This window comes from Amblyomma mixtum, chromosome 1 (genome assembly GCF_055824585.1).
Source record: "Amblyomma mixtum isolate Tamu chromosome 1, ASM5582458v1, whole genome shotgun sequence".
In the NCBI taxonomy this organism is placed as follows: Eukaryota; Metazoa; Arthropoda; class Arachnida; order Ixodida; family Ixodidae; genus Amblyomma; species Amblyomma mixtum.
The window spans coordinates 70,322,363-70,343,333 of record NC_143012.1 but is presented as its reverse complement, the minus strand read 5'-3'; the positions used below and the strand labels follow the sequence as shown (position 1 = coordinate 70,343,333).

The 20,971-nt window shown below is 47.0% G+C and overlaps 1 pseudogene; it reads left to right on the top strand.

The window, feature by feature from the left end:
- The first annotated feature begins 11,049 nt into the window (after positions 1–11,049).
- On the top strand, positions 11,050–19,689 carry LOC149366710 (adenylate kinase isoenzyme 1 pseudogene; annotated as a pseudogene).
- The last annotated feature ends 1,282 nt before the right edge of the window (positions 19,690–20,971 follow it).

Sequence of the window (20,971 nt, the reverse complement as noted above, 5' to 3'; positions counted from 1 at the left end):
ATTCCAACTAGCCAAACTTGGCACCATAGTACCTTATACTACTGTGAATGTTGCATCCAGTTACAGGAGGGCAGACTGCGCACTGTTAAGAGTATAGTTATATAAATGGCAATTCGGATACTCCTCTGGATGGAGGGGAGCTTAAATCTACCATGAGGGCAAAAGTAACAGACCCCCGCCTCGAAGTTCCGAAGTTGTTTTGTGCCCATCAGTGTTACTCCGTATTTTAAGCTTCCCTGTGGTATTGATGGGCTATTCCAACTAGCCAAACTTGACACCATATTACTTTATACTACCGTGAATGCTGTGTCCTGTTACAGGAGTGCGGACTGTGCACTTTTAAGAGCATAGTTATATAGGCCATTTGGATACTCCTCTGCATGGAGTAGAGCAAAATCTACCATGGGGGCAAAAGTAACAGACCCCCGACTCGAAGTTCTGGCCAGTGCTAACCTGCCTAGGGGCACCAATTGACAAAGCACTTCTGGATTCGCAACAGGCCCACTGCGCCGGTCTCAGCGCCAGAAGTGTTTTGTTCGGTGGTACCCCCACGCAAAGTGGCACGGGCAGGAACTAGGTGGAGGGGGGTCTGTTACTTTTTCCCCCATGGTGCATCTCTACAACTACTCTTGCAGGTGCAAAGAAGTGTAAACCTCTTGAGGTGTACCTTACTCCTTGCGATTAAGAGTAAACCTGTAGGGGCCGCACTTTTTTGCCGGCAGCGTAATGGCCCTACTGTCAAATGAAATACTACCTAATTCTTACAAACGCTCAGTATTTACATGTGATGACAAAATGGACTACTTGGTTTGGTGATGAGATTCAGCTTAAGGCGCTTGCCAGATCTGTGAGTTGCTGTGTGCTGTGCTGAGAGAAAAAAAAATAAAAAAACAAAAACTTCTTTCCACAGGAAGCAATGGGGACCTAAGATCTTACTTCTCTCTGGTTGCGTCTGTAAAGCAGCAGCAAGAGGTACATGACAAAAGTGAAAACATGGGCAAAGAGAAGCCAGAAACGTGTGCCGGTGACATCAATTCCCAAATCCCTAAGACACCTTCAAGCAGCAAGAATGGTGCAGTTTTGATGCCGACAAGAAAGGCAGAGCCATCACCGCGTATGACGTCTGGGGCACTAGATGCCTTGGGAAAGCCTGATAAGTCCTCTGCCAAACCAGAAACGCGTGGCGGTGACATCATTTCCGACATCCCTAAAACACCTTCAAGCAGCAAAAATTGTGCAGTTGTGATGCTGACAAGAAAGGCAGAGCCATCACCGCGTATGACGTCTGGGGCACCAGATGCCTTGGGAAAGCCTGATAAGTCCTGTGCCAAACCAGAAACGCGTGGTGGTGATATCATTTCCCAAATCCCAAAAACACCTTCAAGCAGCAAAAATGGTGCAGTTGTGATGCTGACAAGAAAGGCAGAGCCATCACCGCGTATGACGCCTGGGGCACCAGATGCCTTGGGAAAGCCTGATAAGTCCTGTGCCAAACCAGAAACGCGTGGTGGTGATATCATTTCCCAAATCCCAAAAACACCTTCAAGCAGCAAAAATGGTGCAGTTGTGATGCTGACAAGAAAGGCAGAGCCATCACCGCGTATGACGCCTGGGGCACCAGATGCCTTGGGAAAGCCTGATAAGTCCTGTGCCAAACCAGAAACGCGTGGTGGTGATATCATTTCCCAAATCCCTAAAACACCTTCAAGCAGCAAAAATGGTGCAGTTGTGATGCTGACAAGAAAGGCAGAGCCATCACCGCGTATGACGTCTGGGGCACCAGATGCCTTGGAAAAGCCTGATAAGTCCTCTGCCAAACCAGAAACGCGTGGCGGTGACATCATTTCCCAAATCCCTAAAACACCTTCAAGCAGCAAAAATGGTGCAGTTGTGATGCTGACAAGAAAGGCAGAGCCATCACCGCGTATGACGCCTGGAGCGCCAGATGCCTTGGAAAAGCCTGTGAAGTCCTCTGCCAAACCTTGGGACGAGTCTCTTGGCTCTTCTTTAGGTAAGAGTACTGTACAACACTCACAAAGGATTACTGAAGCCTCACGCAGTGAAGCTGAGGCAGCAGTGCTAATCAGTGACAGCGATGACTATGACGGAGAGTGTGAGTTTGGCTGCACGCCGCCAAAACGAAGAAACATTTCTTCACGCATCCGTGCAAGGTCGCCATCGAAAGGCACTCAGGATTATCCTGAGATCATCAGAGAAGCTGTGCCAGGTTTCAAGGAGAACTGAAAGAAAAGTAAAGTGAATGCAGTTCTCAAAAGCGCAGACTTTGCTTTAAAGCTGAAAAATCCACTCCCGTCGACCAAATCGATGAAGATTAAAATTCAGGCGGAATTTCCTGGTATATAATTCATCATGGCACATTGGGGTCAGACCTTATGATTCGAGTACAGTTCATCTAACTGAGTCAGCTGCTGTTAATATAGCTTTGTTGTGCATGCAGTTCTCTGTAGTAAGCACGGATGTGTTGATTAGCGTATCTACTCTCATACATCAACTCTCATACATCAATTGGTGGCTGAATCAGAGAAACCAGCCTGATCTTTCCATTAGGTTGTAAGCCAGGTGTGAATTATGTGCATGAAGAGCACAATTTTATTAACGGTCACCGGGTCAGATTTTTCGTGCAAAACAAGACAGTGGATAGCAGTACTTCTGGAGATCTCATCTTTCAATAACTCTTAAGGCTTGTTATCTTTGGAAATGAAGATGGTGTCTTTGTCTATTTGAACTTTTACATGCGCTTGTATTGTGAATTTTCGGTTCAGTATCGCTAAGACAGAACTGCATCGTGCATGTTTGTAAACATCTTTTTAAGAGTAACAGAGTGGACTCCAAGAGAAGGCAAGCGTAGCAGAGGGTGTCAGAAAGCTAGGTGGGTGGATGAGATTTAGAAGTGTACGGGGATACAGTGGCTGCAGCTAGCAAAGGAGAGGGTTAATTGGAGGGACATGGGAGACGCCTTTGCCCTGCAGTGGGTGTAGTCAGGCTGATGATGATGATTATGTGGGACGGCAATAGCTTTACTGGGGAATCTTTGAGAGAATAGAAGGAGAGACCATTGCTGTCAGATACCCAAACCAGAAACCAGGTGGCCTTGGTCAGCGAAGGCCATATGTCGAGCTGTCGCCAGGCTTTTCCTCATGATTTCGACAGCCGAACACTCATGACAAGTGGTGGATCTGTCTCGCGAATCTCATTGACACCACATTGATGGCGCCAATCGTCCCGCATTCCCCACTGCCGCTGTTCGGGTAAAGAGAACGGATCAAGTGACGAACTCCATATCAGACTCCCCGACTTCCCACGAGCGTGAAGGGACAGCGTGGTTGGCACGGCGAGAAGCCTCGCTCTGAATTTCTTGGTTCCTTTGCGGGGAAGCGATGTCTCGCGGAGAACCATTTTACCTTCCTGATCACTTCAGCAATAGGAGCCACACACACACGCCTATCTGCTTTACAACAGTCTTGACAGCACATAAAGAGATAATGTAAGTCTCCAGACTCGCCACCCCGGAAACATAGTCACGATCATCCGTGCAAGCTTTCTATTGAACTAGAGCTCGCGCTATAGTTGAGAAAAAACCACTGAGAATGGGACATCGTAGTGCGGCTTTTGCCTTCTTCAGACCTTTGCTCACAGAGTTGGTTAGGCAGACGCCATATTAATCAAAAATGATCTGTCATTTTTTCCTGAAAGCATCCCTTTACATCACAAGCAACTTGCTGGCACCGCAGACTAAACTTCTCGGGCTAGGCTGTCAGCCGCTTTAGATATACAAGAGCAAACGGCACCAACGTTCACAGTTCTCCCAACTGAAACGTTCCATACGAGGCGCTTGTATCGAATTATGGGGAATATAGAGTCCATACGATATGGAAAACTATGTTGACATCCATGCTTTTTTTTCATGAAATCCGCAAACTTTCCATAAATATGTCCATATAACTTCTATAAATGTCTATGATATCATATGAGAGAAGCCAACAGCCACAGAAACCAAGGGGCACAGGGGATTTTTAATTTATTTTATTTATTTTGTGGTGTTGATCAAAAACAACCACATGCCGCCGGTGGGATCCGAACCCACGACCCGTAAGTTTATACACACCTTTCATAATGTCCATACCTACTCTATACACTCCACACTGAATTCATATAATTTATTTGGAAATATATGAAATTATGGGACTGCCTGATGGAGACTTTCAGTAGTAAACTAAAATCCGAGGTGAATGTGCTCAAATGTCTCAGCGACAATTAAGTCATGTCATCGGCCTACTTCTGGTGATAACATGAATTTATTTGGGAAACCAGTCTGTAGGATCGTTTACAAACCTGTACGCTAATGCCGCCAATGTTCTGATTTGTAGTCGTATTTTGACTCAATAAATGCTTCTTAACTTTGCAGTGCGTCCTGCATCATCACGCTCTGCCACAGTGAAGCCACAGGGAATGTTTGCGGTTGTCAGTCCGGAGTCAAAGAGATCGAAAACGAAACAGCCAAGAAATAAAATTGCGAATAAAACTGCAAAGGCCGGTGGTAAGTAAAGGTCACTTTTTCACCACTTCCATAATTGAAAACACTGCGTCCTGGTCGACAAAGTGTCATTCCATAATGTGAAAAAAAAAAAACGAGCTGGCAGGTTACTTTTGAAGCACCCTTTTGACACACGGTACTGCGCGCGACTTGTTTGAGTGTATTTGAAGTTATCACACATGACATCATATTTCTGTAAATTAATACAGCTTTCGCCAAGAGTCCTCAGGCCGCACTGCTTCTTATTCAGCCATGAAGATGATTTATTGCGTCTCCAAAATTATTACTCTCTAAGGTGAAAAGAACCCTAGTCCTTCCCATTCTAGATATTGTGGTGTTCAGAGCAGCCGCGAGTTCATTACTGCACACCGAGAAGAAAAACTGATATGTGTGGCCTAAGCCTTCTTCTTAGGTCTGCCTTATGCTTAACCCATAGCAGAACGAAGGATAAGATAGGGAGTACAATTGCAAACAAGATGCAAAACAGTGGTTGTTTTCTGCCCATTAGAGTTACTCCGTATTCTAAGCTTCCCTGGTATTGATGGGCTATTCCAACTAGCCAAACTTGGCACCATATTACTTTATACTACTGTGAATGCTGTGTCCTGTTATAGGAGTGCAGACTGTGCACTTTTAAGAGCATAGTTATATAAACGGCCATTTGGATACTCCTCTGCATGGAGTGGAGCAAAATCTACCATGGGGACAAAAGAAACAGACCCCCGCATCGAAGTTCTGGCCAGTGCTAACCTGCCTAGGGGCGCCAATTGACAAAGCACTTCTGGATCAGCAACAGGCCCACTGCGCCGGTCTCAGCACCAGAAGTGTTGTGTCAGGTGGCGCCCCCGCGCAGAGTGGCGTGTTTTGGAACTAGGAGGAGGGGGTCTGTTACTTTTGCCCCCATGGTGCATCTCTATGACTACTCTTGTAGGTGTAAAGAAGTGTAAACCTGTTGAGGTGTACCTTACTCCTTGCGGTTAAGAGTAAACTTATAGGGGCTATGCTTTTTTGCCGGCAGCGTAACGGCCCTACAGTCCAATGCAGTACTACCTAATTCTTACAGACGCTCAGTATTGACATGCGATAACAAAATGGACCAGTAGGTTTGGTGATGAGATGCAGCTTAAGGCGCTTGCCAGATCTGTGAGTTGCTGAGTGCTGTGCTGAGAGAAAAAAAAACAAAAAACAAAAACTTCTTTCCACAGGAAGCAATGGGGACATAAGATCTTACTTCTCTCCGGTTGCGTCTGTAAAGCAGCAGCAAGAGGTCAAAGACAAAAATGAAAATGTGGGCGAAGAGAAGCCAGAAACGTGTCCCGGTGACGTCATTTCCCAAGTCCCTAAGACACCTTCGAGCAGCAAAAATGGTGCAGTTGTGATGCCGACAAGAAAGGCAGAGCCATCACCGCGCATGACGTCTGGGGCACCAGATCACTTGGAAAAGCCTGTTAAGTCCTCTGCCAAACCTTGGGAGGAGTCTCTTGGCTCTTCTTTAGGTAAGAGTACTGTACGGCCCTCACAAAGGATTACTCAAGCCGCACGCAGTGAAGCTGAGGCAGCAGTAATAATCAGTGACAGCGATGACTATGACGGAGAGTGTGACTTTGGCTGCACGCCGCCAAAACGAAGAAACATTTCTCCACGCATGACTGTAAGGTCGCCTTCAAAAGGCACTCAAGATTACCTCGAAGGTGGAGACATCACCAGAGTAACAAAGCCAGGTTTCAGGGAGCTGAAAGAAAAGTCTCGAAGTGAATGCAGCTCTCAAAAGCGCAGACTTTGCTTCAAAGCTGAGAAATCCACTCCCGTCGACCAAGTCGATCAAGATTAAAATTGAGGCGGAGTTTCTTGGTATATTGTAAAGACAGACACCGAGACGCGCTGAGCTGAGCGTCCGCTCGATTGCGTAGCCTTTCTGTAATCCCACTTCCTCGTCTTCCTCCGCCTGCTTCTTTCATCACGACTTCGTCTTTGCTGTCTCGGCATCACACTCGGCCACGACTGCGGACGCCCTGTTGATTGTAGGCCGCGTCGCACCCAGACCTCGTTGTCGTACACGCGGCCACTCGTCTCGCCCCGCTTCAGCAGCCGCTCCTTCATGGTCTCGTCCTTCACCTCGACGTAGAGCAGGTTGGTGCACTTGCACACCTCAGCCTCGAAGCGGTCACCCTGCTCGGTGTTCCTGGGGTAACCGTCAATCAGGAACCCTTTGGCGTCGCCACGCTCTTCTTCATTGCTCCAGTGAAGTGATGAAGAGGACCGCATCGATGAGGGTTACGAGGCCCTCAGCGGAAAGCGGCCCCCTCCAGTGCCACCTGCTCGGCAGCCAGCAACTGCCGGGTCCCGCTCCGGACGCAGGCTACCAGTAGGCCGTTCGCGGCTGCCGCCTTCTCCGGGTTCCAGGGTTGGCAGCGGGCCATTAGTATCGCGCCTCCGAATGTTCCAAATCGAAAGAGGATTGGATGCTCCCACGTCCCCTCCCGTTCGAGAGAGGCTGCATCAGGGCAGGCAGCTTGATGAGAATCGAGAAGATAGTCCACCACCGGCGCCGCCCTTGATGCGTCGACGCAGCTTCGAACACACAACCTTGCATGACGACCTCGCAGGGACATGGTCGAGAGCCTGCAACAGTCCGGGTACTGTCTTGGTCTGCCGCGGCCCTCCACGCCGATCCACCAGCGGACGACTTCGCGGCGCCTATGTCAGGGATGCCGACGATGATATGGACGGCCTGTTCATGATCAGAAAGGCCAAGAGGAAAAGAAGGAAGAGAAGAAGGAGGAGAAGAAAGAAGAGAAAGAAGAAGAAAAGAAAGTGGAGGAGAAAAAACTGTATCATCGTGCTAAAGTGTCTCACAAAATTATGAGACCTGATTGTGAGATACTTGCCGTTGAAATCATTATTCCGCAGTGCCCCCTGTTACGGTGGCAAATATCTACTTCCCCGCAGGAGTCCGTAGGACGGATGAGCTCGATGCGTTACTGCGCATCAGCAGACGAGTAGTTCTAGCTGGGGACTTCAATTCTCATCATGTAATTTGGGGTTTCAGATCAGACTTTAGCGGGAAATTACTTTGGTCTTGGATGTCAGCAAACGGCGTGTGCTGTTACAATAGTCGCGCCATAACTTACATGAGGGCTAATTCTCGATCAGCAATTGATTTAACGCTAGCAGTTAATGGTACAGCGGTATCTTCGTGGTGTACAGTTGACTGCGGTACGTCCAGTGACCACTCCCCAATCTCTTTCACTATTGCGTGCAGTCCAGTCAGGGCGACTGGTTCGCCACAAAAATTTATAAATACTACACTGTTCAAGAACCTCCTAGGTGAGGCCCTCTCGTCTGTTTCCCCCTCCGATAAATCTGACGGGGGCCCTCTGGTATTAAATTCAGTGTTAGACGCCTCTCGGCGAGCAGTCTTTACAGTCCGGTCAGGCGTTGTAAATAAGACTCCTTCCAGTTGGTGGAATGACGACTGCGAAAAAGCCTATCGTCGAAGGAAAGCTGCATGGAAGAGTCTAACGCACAACCAGTGCCCAAAGAACTGGATAAATTACAAATTCTTTGCAGCCTCTTTTAAAAGAACAATATCTAAGGCTAAGGATGATTACAATGCCAGCCTGAACACCTATCTGTCTAATCCTGTCAACCGGAAGTCTCTTTATAGATTCATGGAACATACTCATGTGCTGCCCTCTTCTCACATCTCTCAGTCCACAGTATTGCCACCTCGGGACGAAAAAGATATACTAGAGTCCATAGCTCAAGGCCTTGCTGTGCGTTTTCAAGCTCGCACTACCTTTCCATCAACCCCGTTTCATTTGGGTGGAGACTTCACTAAGGTATCTGCCTCTGATTTAGCGTCCGTAGTTAATTGCCTGCAATCTGCTGCCCCTGGGATTGACGGAGTAACAGTTGGCATGCTTAAAATCCTAATGCAAGATTTTGCCCCGTACCTCTTGCAGATTGTGAACTGGTCTTTGGAAAAAGCCTGGATTCCACAAAATTGGAAAACAGCGAAAATTATTTTACTGCTGAAAGAGCAGGGGAAGGGTTTTGATCTCGACAATATTCGGCCGATTGCTCTCACATCAAATTTGGTTAAGCTTGTAGAGCGGGTAGTCTTCAGCCGCCTCACGAGTCATATTCTGAGTCTTCAAGGTTTTAGCGAGGCTCAGATTGGCTTTCGCCGGGGGTGTTCGATTTGGACCGCGCACATAGACTTGGAGAGCCGTATGAAGGTTGCAATGAGGCAAAATGAGGTATCAGCTCTGGTTACTTTAGATATTGCAAAGGCTTACGACAGCGTTGAACACAGCATTTTGCTTCATAAACTGGCTAATGTACAACCTCCTTTGTACCTATTTGCGTGGATAGGAGAGTTCTTGAAGAATAGAGCGTTCTTTTGTTCTAAGGGTACGTTAACTTCTACAACATACGCCCAGTCTAGAGGTGTCCCACAAGGCTCCGTTCTTTCACCGTTATTGTTTAACATACTAATGCGTGATATCCCTATTCACCCTGCCGTCAAAGTTTATGTGTATGCGGATGATATTGCTTTTTTCGCTTCTGCCAAAGACATTCATATCCTGTACCAATTACTGCAAGAGTATTTAAATGCTCTGGAAGTTTGGCTAGACAGCATAAAGTTAACTTTAAATGTGAACAAGTGTGCCGTCCTTGTTTTCCCACAAGCAACCCCTCTTTACATCTCTCTGTCGTATCACTCTATCCTCATCCCGCAAGTTGATTCAACAAAATACTTGGGTATAATATATGACCCGCATTTAGACTGGCGGCCACACATTAGAAGCATTGCGCTTAAGGGTGAGTGTGCCCTCGGCCGGTTGGTGAGGATCAGCAACAAAAAATTCGGTATGCGACGAGACACTCTACTACTTCTTTATAAGACCTATGTACGGCCAATCCTTGAATTCGGCTCCGTTCTCTTTTCTGGGTGCCCAAAGTACAAACGTGAACCCCTGTTTGTTATGGAGCGACGCGCTCTGCGCCTTTGCTTAGGTCTGCCTAAATCAGTAGCTAATGCTGTGCTGTACTTGGAGGCGCGGATACCTGATCTCAATTCCCGGTTTGAGCTTATCACTGTGCGGACATTTTTAAGGTCTTTGGAGCCTGTTCCTGGATTGGCTAACCCTATATTTACAACGAACCCAACTCTCTTCTTTGGTACTCCCTGGCCTCGGTATAAACTCCCTCAGGTGGTGTTCACTAACTCCCTGCTGTCAAATATTTCTGTATCAGTGAGATCTTTAGTACTGGTCAACCACAGGCGGGCTGACACGGCGGTCTTCTTTGACAACACCCTCCCAAGGAATGCTAAGAACGTGCCCGCCAATATGTTAAATGGGCTCATAGAGGAGTACCTAGACAATTTTCCTAACCATATTGCCGTCTATACAGATGCCTCCCAGCAAAATGAAAAGGCCGCTATTGGTATTTACTCAAGGGCTCTTGATTGGAGTTACTCATTTCGGGCCCCTGACTATACCCCTATTTTTGTAGCTGAGTTTCTGGCCATTGAGTTGGCCTTAATAAGGATTCCCTGCAATGCCACTCGGGTTATTATACTCTCAGACAACCTTTCTGTTTTGGCAGCGCTCGAAACCTCGAGTGATACTCCTATGAGCCGTTCCCTTCAATTTTTTATTCCTCCACATGTTTCAGAAGTTCGCTTTCACTGGGTCCCTGGGCACTGTGGCATTGTTTCTAATGAGAGGGCTGATTTTTTAGCGAAGTCTGCCCTTGATGGTCCTATTGTCCCTTTCGTCCCAAATACTATTTACTTGACTCTAGCACGCTTTCAGCGATTCCAGCGTTTCCACACCTTGAGCCATGAGCCTCTCCTCGCTGCAGCGGATTTTCAACACCTGGCATTTCCTTGGAGTGTGCGGATGTGCAGTTCGAGGCAATGTGAGGTGTCCATGACCCTTTTGCGCTGCAGGATACCGCGGCTAAATCTTTATTTATGCCGATCGGGGCTTTCGATATCCAACCTTTGTGAGTCTTGTGGCGAAATTGAGTCTATAGAACATTTTTTCCTCTCCTGCAGGCGGCTCGCTGCTCTCCGTAGAATTTGCTTGGAGATCCCCCTCGCTCGGCTTGGGCTTCCTCTATCTATTCCAATTCTCTTATCCTTCGGGGCAAGCGCCAAGGGATATGCCCTGAAACCAGTGTTCGATTCTATTCACAATTATATAATTTCATCTGGTAGATTCCTCTGCTAGAATGTGAATTCACAACTTTTCTTTCTCCGTATTTTTTTTATTGTACAAATTCTAGCTCTGTGTCCCAAATTTTAGATTTAATTATACTCCATTCCCTGTACTTGAGTGCGTTTGTATCCGCTATGCACCCTGGCCAATCCCCCGCCGTGGGTATGTGCCATTCAGCCCGAGGACATCATCATCATCATCAACCAGATGAGAAGGCTGAGGAAGTTCCGCCTCCAGCCAGGCCTGCTCCCCTGCTCGTTCCCCTACTTCAACGCCAATGGACGGGCCTCCAAAACTCAACGTCCCCGTCGTGTTTGTCTTCGGCGGCCCCAGCTCCGGCAAAGGTACCCAATGCGAGAAGATAGCGGCCAACTACGGCTTCACGCACATCTCTTCCGGTGACCTGCTGCGGGCGGAGGTGCAGTCCGGCAGCGACCTGGGCAAGGAGATGAACGAGATCATGACGAAGGGTGAGCTCGTCCCACTGGTCACGGTCTTGCAGCTACTGAAAGGAGCAATGAAGCAGAGCGTGGCGACGCCAAAGGGTTCCTGATTGACGGTTACCCCAGGAACACCGAGCAGGGTGACCGCTTCGAGGCTGAGGTGTGCAAGTGCACCAACCTGCTCTACGTCGAGGTGAAGGACGAGACCATGAAGGAGCGGCTGCTGAAGCGGGGCGAGACGAGTGGCCGCGTGTACGACAACGAGGTCTGGGTGCGACGCGGCCTACAATCAACAGGGCGTCCGCAGTCGTGGCCGAGTGTGATGCCGAGACAGCAAAGACGAAGTCGTGACGAAAGAAGCAGGCGGAGAAAGACGAGGAAGTGGGATAAAAGAAAGGCTAGGCAATCGAGCGGACGCTCAGCTCAGCGCGTCTCGGTGTCAGTCATTACAGTATATAATTGATCATGGTATGTTGTGGTCAGACCTTGTCATTCAAGTACAGTTCGTCTAAGCTGAGTCAGCTGCTGTTAATATAACTTTGTTGTTCATGCAGTTCTCTGCAATAAGCACGGATGTGTTGATTGGCTTATCTTAAGCAACCCTCGTACATCAATTCGTGGCTGAATCAGAGAAACCAGCCTGATCTTTCCATTAGGTTGTAAGTCTAGTGTGAATCATGTGCATGAAGAGCACAATTTTATTATCAGTCACCTGGTTAGATTACCTATTTTGTACAAAGCAAGTCAGAGGATGGCTGTACTGCTGGAGATCTCATCTTTCAATAACTATTAAGGCTTGTTATCTTTGGAAATGGTGTCTTTGACTGGGTGAACTTTTACGTGCACTTGTATTGTGAGTTTTCGGTTCAGTATAGCTAAGGCAGAACTGCATCATGCATGTTTGTAAGCTTCTTTTTTTTTTTTTTGCTGACTGCTGTGCATGAGTGTTTGGAACTTTTGGAAGTGTTTGGAACGTAGGCCAAACCGGGAGGTGCCTAAACAAAAGGCTACGCGAGCACAATAAGAATATAGAAAATGGAAAAGGCAATCTTTCAGAACACTGCAGTGAGGAATGAAAACCAGGTATATGCATGCCTATAAGTTCGATGAATGCCAGGTGATTAACAAGAGCAGGAAACAGCTAGCACGGGAGATTATTGAAGCAAGACGAGTAAAAAACTTAGAAGATGAATGTGTGAGCATTCTGCCTGTATCTCTATCAAAGAAGGAGATGATTTTTCTTGATGGCTCGAACAAAATGTGAAAGGGGACTTGCGGTGTGATAGGCTTGTGGGACGATGTTTTGATGTTGTCGCAGTGTTTAAAAGTTGTTTGTGCATTGAATAAAGATTCAGTTGAAAGTTAGCGCATGTGTTGTCGCCTTCGTTGTGTCCTTATCTCTGGCGCTACAGTTTTTCATCAGTTTGGAACTATGTTGTGGGAATTGCGTTTTGTGCGCGAAATGGTATTGATCTTATTGGAATAGGCATAGCATTTAAAGACTTGGTCAAAAGTGTTCCGACTGCATGGTTTTATTTTTCAGGCAAGTAATTGTGCGCTTACTTCACTTCTGAAAGCCAAAGGTCTTGAAATTTGAGCATGAGGGTTCTCTTCGTATCACAAACTTATGACTTTTTACCAAGACTCTATTCTTTTCATCAAAAGAACGAAATTTGAGTAACTTTTGTGACTTTACAAAGGCACAAAATATGTACTTTTTTGTTAAAGAGCTCATTTTTCAGGCCGACTTGAAAAATTGAGGCCCAATGAATGTTCTTGCTATTGCTATATGTGTACCAATTACGCTCATGCTATCTTACAGCCTCAAATCATTTTTCAGCTGTTGCTTTCAATGTTAAGGACTTTTGGGTTTGTTATTGCTTGTAGAGGAGTCAGCTTTTCCTACGAGTAACAGTAAACGTCACATGTGATACAATTTTTTATGCTATTTTTTATACCTAGGGCACAAGAGGTTGGTTATCAAATGTGTTGAAACAGAAATGTTTGCCCAAAACTCATTGCTAAAGCCAATAGTGCACGAAGAGTTTTATGTGCTGACTATACATGTCCAATAATTTTAGATTCAAAACATTTACACCCTACTTTGGCAGATCAATTCAAATGTTTCGTGGTGTCTGATCTGCTTAGAAACTTTCAGCTATGATTGTTATTAATGTCGTTTCTGAATGTTATTGTTTATTTTGAGACGCAGAAACAAAAAAAAATCACTGCCTTTCTGACAGGGTATACGATTTGATGCGTTGGTGCTTCATGTCAGGATGGTATACAGTGTGATAAACGACATGGACGTAGAAGGGTTAGAACAGTTCCTTCTACATTCTTGTTGAATTGTGCTGTACGCTATTCATTTTAGAGTAAACCAGTGAGGGAAAAATGTTGATCATTTATTCATACCCCTTTGGTATGTAATATATTTACAAATAAATTGCCTAGTGCCAACTGTGGGTTGAGTTGAAAGTTCTTTGCCTGCTTGTCAGTTATGCACAGTTTTCATACGTAGCCATTAAATTGCCCTGCACGTTTACTACATATACCCAATTCTCCAGTTTTTCAGTTGAAATGCAGTACATAGCTTGAAGCTATTTTTGTCTACATCTGTAACACCACCTATTGTCAACTTCCGTAAAATGGGGAATCCTGTTCAAATCAAGAGTCTCAGTATAGTACAAACCTCAAGGCTGCCTTATGTGTTAATGGCTTGAGGCCACTACATGGTATTGAAATTGGGCAATAATTGGCTCTGTCTGCATTTATGCATCTAGATCTCTTCTAGAGCTCTTCACAGGCCGGACAGTCTGGCCTGAAAGCACAGGCCTGGCCCTACCTGCGGCCTATGCCGGAAAATGTAGTTTCATGGGGCCTGGGCCAGGCATGGGATTGTAGTTGTTGGAAATTACGTGCCCGGGCTTGGCTGTGCATGAACACACCCACCTGACATCCTACTCAGAGTCAGATTTAATGGAGTCCATGAGGCTCAGAGTTGATGGTGTTGTTGTTGTTGCTGTGACTGAGAGAAGGATGAAATGGAGTCCATGAGGCTCAGAATTGGTGGTGTAGAGTTGACGGTGGTGTTGTTGGGGCAAGTAGCGAAGATAGAGTGGTGTTAAAAGATAAGAGGAAAGAGTGATAGCCGCCAACAGATACCCCAAGATCTCCCCCCTTTCTTGATGGTCGAGGTGAAATCACAGCAATGGCATCACTGGCTGACCTCGATGTGGTGGAAATATTCCCAACTATGTTCGCACCAAAATTTTGAACAACCGTTCATCGTACAGTGCAGCGTTCCAGATGGTGTCGCAGCGTTTCTCCTTGCATATAGCCTACATGTTTTAACCAAGTTGGAGGCTAGCTTGCGACAGTGTTCGGACCGATGACATATGCACTGTCATTCTGCATGCTTTTTGAGGCTTTACCTTTTTCTTTAAGGCTGCAGTGAATGTACTGTGCCCTTTCCTTTCCTCAAAAACCAATTTTCGTATTAAAATTGTGAGGTAATGGTATGACCAAAAGCCACACTGCAAGTTATGAGTCAGAAAAAAAAATAAAGATCAAAGACATGCTTTCACATTCCTCCACTATAGCAGACACCCTCAGAACTCAAGCAGTGCAGTGAAGAGGTAGACAAAGTGCAGTCGTGATCCTGACTCACACCTGTGAGTGTATCCATTGTGATGCTCTTCAACCAGTGCCCACCGAACTGCACTTTGAATAAACTCCTTTACAAAGTGTACAATTCATTAAATGAGCAAACTTCATGAAAATCTTCTATAAACTGTTGCTATCGAGTTTTTACTATCGTGCATCCTCAGTCACTGCCCCTATCAATCATTGCATAGTTAATATCTAATGCGAGCAAAGCAGGGCATTATACGAGGTATGTATGATACACGTATTTGCATCATAATGTTCTGTACTGCTCTGTCAGCACATAGATTATGTACTGTTAGCTTTCTTAATGACACACATATGCATGGTGCACTTCAGTTCGATGTGAAGCTTGTCAGCCACCAAGAGCTTACGGATTGCATCACTCCTAAGTCGGAGTAGATGAGACGATGGCAAGGGTGCATGGTGTGAGCCCACGTCTTTCGATGAAGCTTTTTTTTTCAAGAAAGCACGCAGGTGAACGTCGTGCAGCATGTTTTGCTTGGCGTAAGCAGATGAATTGGTTTCTCGCTGAGAAGCCGAAAAGTTGCATACGCGACTTGCAGCGTGAAACACAATGGCTGGCTTATGACACTCTGTTGTATATTAGGTTTCAGTTCAGGTTTGCAATTACCTGCCACCAGAGGCACCAGAGTCGCTCTGTGTATATAAGTAATTGTGTGTCGAAATAAAGGGGGATTTAGTTGGTCGCTTGTCAGTCCGTGTTCATCTGCTGTACATGCCGCTACATTGGCGACGAGGACATAGCATCATTTCGGGGGGGAGGGGGGGTGATTTTCGCCACTGGCTCATCAGCGCCATAAGTGTTTTGGGACTCGCGCCATCGCCCTCGTTACTTCCCGCACCTGACCGACCAGCTGGAGCGTGGCCACAATGACTCCGCATCTTCGAGAACTCCTTGCTTGCTTCGGGTGCCTCCGACTGCACGCCAGATCATCTCAAGGCCTTACTTCCTCACAGTCTTGGTGTAGAAGGCCAGTGCACGTGACCTTTTTAAGCAGCATTTTGAAGGACAGGTGCTTTTTGCCCCAACAGTCCAGCTAGTGGACTATTCAATGCAGCCAATTCCGGTTCGTGGTTGTTTCTTCACTGACATCACATAAAAAGGTGGCAAAACAAGCCTTCTTTTCTATGTTGCAAAACAAGGCACTTGACTACAGAGCCAGTTGACTGCAATCCCCTTTTCTGTGCTGTACCATCGTACTCTTTCGACGGCTCTCTTGGGGCCATCTTGAAGTAAAGTGGCGACATTCCTGAGTTTACTCAGAAGAGGGAGCTGCTTCCACAAAGAATGCGAGAGTGTTGCCTGGGAACAAGACCTTTTGGCTGAAAAACAAGAGAAACTGACTTAGATTTCTGCAAATGGTTCATTGGTGGCTCGGCAAGCGTCCACTCTTTAGAGAGTTGTGTGTGTGAGTGGTTTGGGGGTGAAGACAAGTGTGTGAATGCGTGTTTTGCTTTTTTTTTAGTTGAGTGCGTCGTCAAGGGCAGAGCACCCGTAGGTTTTGTTTATTTGCAACATAATTTTCGGCGTTTTTTTTTCTGAAAAAGAGGCGGAGGAGGACAATTGAAATAAAAAGTAACTAGTAACGTGACACCTCACGTTAGCGGAAAATGTTAACGCAAGTATGTTACCCGTTACAGTTCCGAAATGGTGACGAGTACGTTACCGAAAAAAGTAACGCGTTACCGGTAACGCCGTTCCTTGTAACGCATTACCGACAACACTGCCGGGAACCCACACTATACTATGTTTAGTGTTTTTGTGTCTTCTCGTCGTGTGTAGAATATGATTGGCGATGCTGTCGATCCCGCCTCTTGTGTAGTTTCTACATGCTTGTTTGGAGTCCGTCACTATAATGAGGTTGTGTCCTGTTGCGTTGCCGTGCGATATTGCCAGAGCAATGGCGGCTTCTTCAGCTGCTTCTATGTTTGGGCTGTTTATCGTTGCGCTGGTTATTTCTTGCCCTCCTTCGTCTGTTACAACGGCGATCGTTTTGCGTTGGTATCGATACTTTTCTGCGTCCGTGTAGACTACGTTGGGATTGTCGCTGAGTTCCCTGGTGAGTGCTCGGACTCTGGCTTGTCGTCTTTCATGATGTATATTGGGATCCATGTGTCGGGGTATTGGTCTTACCCGGATGTTGTTTCTGTCTTCGTTATTAATCTGTTCCTTGTCTCTTTGTGTGCCTAGAGGTAGCCGTAATTCCTCCAGTAGGTGTCTTCTCGTTCTGGTTTGAGTGAGTCTACATGGCGCTTCTCGTAGTTCGTCGAAGGTGTTCGATACTCCCAGGGCCATTAGTTTTCAGCAGGAGACTCTACAAATCGACACCATACTACGCAAAGCGTACAAAACGGCGCTCAAACTTCCAATGCGATTGGGTAGAGAGCTGCATACTCTTCGATGGCTTGTCTTGATTACATGAGTGTGGTGTCGTTCGTTATCAATGTTGCTGTTTCGAAATTCGCGCTTTCCTCACTTATGGTGTCTTCGGCTGACGGCACTCGTGGCGTTTTCTGCGCACTCGTGCGGTGCCCTACGTTCGGCTGGCTGCCACTCGTGCGGTGCCGTACGTTCGGCTGGGACGAGCACGACACGCGTGCGCTCCACCGCGCCACCGTGGAGACCGACGGTGGAGCGCGGTGCAATCCCATCGTGCAGCGCGCGCTAGCAGGCGCCTGGAGAGCCGGGAGCAGACGACTCGGCAAACCCGTCTTTTCGCCTCCTACCCCTTCCCTACCGTGTTCAGAATGCAGCGGGAGGAACAAATGAACAATAATTCTCGCGCCGGTTTTCTGCTTGCATTGTTGGACTCCATGTAGTTCATCGGAGAGTGAAGATGAGCTAGTAGCCGCGATTCATGAGTACGGCCGCCTTTACCAGCGGCCGAAAGTGGAGAACTTTGTGACCACCGTAGTGCCGCAATACAGCGATGAAGAGGTACGTTTAATAACGGCAGTTCTTTGCTTCCATCTGTTGTGCCCCGCTATTTGGTCTATTTTTCATTTTCATTTCTTCGTGGTGTCTATTTTCAGTTTCGGAGACATTTTCGCCTGACCCGAACGACATGCAATTTCCTGACAACGCAGTTCGAAGGCTCGAGCTGGTATCCAAAAAATTATTGGCATGGCGGAACACCTCAGAAGACAGCCGAAGAACACATTTTGTCCTTTCTGTGGTAAATTACCTCGTAAAGAGTTATCATTTCCTCAAAGCGCAAAACATATATGTGTTTGCATGATTCCTTTTCATATATTTGTTCACAGAAGTCGTTCCCAGTCGCTCGAATGGTTGACTCGTTTTTGCAGGTATGCCGGTAACAAAGCCACGTTTAGATCTGTGGCACAACTCTTTGGAATGGCAGAGAGCACGCTACATAGTGTGGTGGACAGAGTTGCGGGCTTTCTGGAGGACGTCGCTCCAGTGTACATCAAGATGCCCGGTACAGAGGCCGAGAAGCTCCAGACGAGCTCCGGCTTCAAAGCGGCAAGTTTGCTTTCCTGCAGAACCTTTAGGAAATGTGTGCTGCCTCGTACATGTTAAGCTATTGCAGGTGCATTGCAGTTTTTGTTTGGCCTATAAAAGATCATTGATTACTTTCACTGTTTATTCTTTCATGTGCGGTTATGTTCTGCGACTTAGGTCAGTCTAGCCACGTACGATACCAAACTGAATGATTAAATAACCGCAAGCACGATATAAAGTAGGACCGCGCTATATAGATTTAACCACGCGTCTTTTCACGCGATTATTTAGGTGAAGGATCGATCCTCACGCGCCAGCGTATTGTGCGAGCGATGCCTGTCCCGTTTTTTTTTTTTAGATCGCTGGATTTCCAGATGTGCTGGGAGCTCTCGACGGCACCCACATACCCACGCGGTGTCCTGACAAGAAAGTCAAAGCAAGTTTTGTCGACAGGCATGACACGCCTACTTATGCCCTCCAAGGGGTATGCAACGAGAGAAGAATGTTTATAGACGTGTTTTGCGGTCCCACGGGACGGTTCCACGACGCCAACGTTTACAGTTATTCTTTCCTGAGTGAGAAGTTGCCGGCAGCATGTGAGGCGGGCCGCTTCCATGTACTCGGAGACGCTGCATACCCTCTCCGCGAGTATATAATGACGCCGTTCCGCGACCACGGACACATGACTGCACAAGAGAGGAGGTTCAACTTCAAACTGAGTCAAACGCGAGCACGGATCGAAAACACTTTTGGCATTCTGAAATGCAGATTTCGGCAGTTGCTGCACCTCGACTTTCACGGCATGGAGAGAGCCACAAAATTCATTATCGCCTGCTGCGTGCTACACAATGTCTGCATCATGCAAGGAGATGAGAACCATGAAGAACAGTCGACCGACGACCACAGCACCACCAACAGTAGCATACCACAAGAGGAGACCACGACCGAAAGACTGCTGAGGCAACTTGGAGAAATGAAAAGGCGCGCCTTGGCGCAATCGTTTTCTTAAAGCAAGGACAAAAATGCACAACATATGGAAAGCTTTTATTTCATTTAATCACAGAGAAAAACTGAACGCAAAAACACTAATTCGGAGCCCAATTAATGCAGGAACCCGTCTTTTGAGAGGAGGCTTCTGAAGAGCTCCATCTTTTCTTTGTGCCTTCTCTCCCTGGACTCCTTCCTGTCCTTGTGTATCTTCCAGAGAACCTCGCCGAGAGTGACCCGCGTTTTCTTCGCGGCCGGAGGCGCAGTCTCCGCAGCGTCAGCGTCAGTTCCCGCTACACTGGCCGCCCCGTTGTCTGATGTGCCGGCCTGGCTTGTGCTCGGTGCCGGTGTCATGCGCTCAATGCGCCCCACACCTCGCAGTATCTCGGGGCATACACTGTAGTCTACCGAAGCCACCATGGCCATTTCCTGTGCAAAAGGAATTTCTACTGGACTTGCCCCGCTCTGTCTGTTGTGCTTACGTGCGTTCGCGTACTTCTTCTTCACCGTCTTAAAGCGGTTTTCACACTGCAACGCGGTTCTTTTCTTTCCTGTAGCTGCTTCCACTTCTGCCGCGATCGCAGCCCACATGCCTTTTTTGTCCTTGAATTTCTTCATGGGGCCCACGTCGGGCATGAAAAGGGCAACTTTTTCGAGAAGCAGTCGTCCCAAGCAACCACAGATATCCGTCGGACGTACGAGCTAGATCCGAACGTCCTTTGCCGAGATCGGACGTCCATCGAACGTACGAACTCAATCCGATTTCGGATATCCGTATTCGTACATCCGCCGGACGTACGGACAGTGTCCACTTTTGTATATCCGCATGAGAGACGAGGTGGACGTCCGAAGGATGTAAGGTCGAGTATTTTCCCAGGCCATGAGTATGGACGTTTTTTATTTCACAGAAAATTCGAGTCTTTCGTGTATGTATACTGTTTTATTTGCATCAGTTGGAGGGTTTGACGCGCAGACGTTTGTAAATTGGTACGATTTCACTCCTACCTGCAGTGCAAGAGCCGCCAGCGAGCTAAATTTATCTAAGAGGAGAAGCAGGTGTTGCAGATTTTTGCAAGAACTCAATGACTAGTTTTATATTTATAAAACTTCTCTAAATTAGAGGAGTTGCGCGACATGTCCACTGTTTTGCTAGCTAAACTTGCCATTGAAACCAATCATAAGCATCAAAACTCCCGTGCATTCTGCTATCACCATCATCATAGATGTCAGTTCGCGGTGAGACCAATCCAATCCATCAGTACGGCTCCGTAGCGCTGTTGTTGATATGTCGCGTAGTGTTGTCGCGCAGATCTTTATAGCTCTATTATTATAAAATGTGGCTTTGTTCGGTCTGTGGACGAAAGTTGTATGTAACTTAAAGGGACCCTGAAATGGTTTCTTCAATCATATTTTATTGCAACAACTCTGTAGAGGTGGTCTCTGCGAGTATTCTAGTCTGATTCAGAAAGCTGCGCGTGGAACCAATAATTTACAAACAATTTTTCAAACTTGCCGCTCACAGCCGATTAGGGCGACACCTCACCGCGCGTTTTTACCCGCCCCTACCACTTGACGTAAACTGGGCAGCCTTGGCCATGGA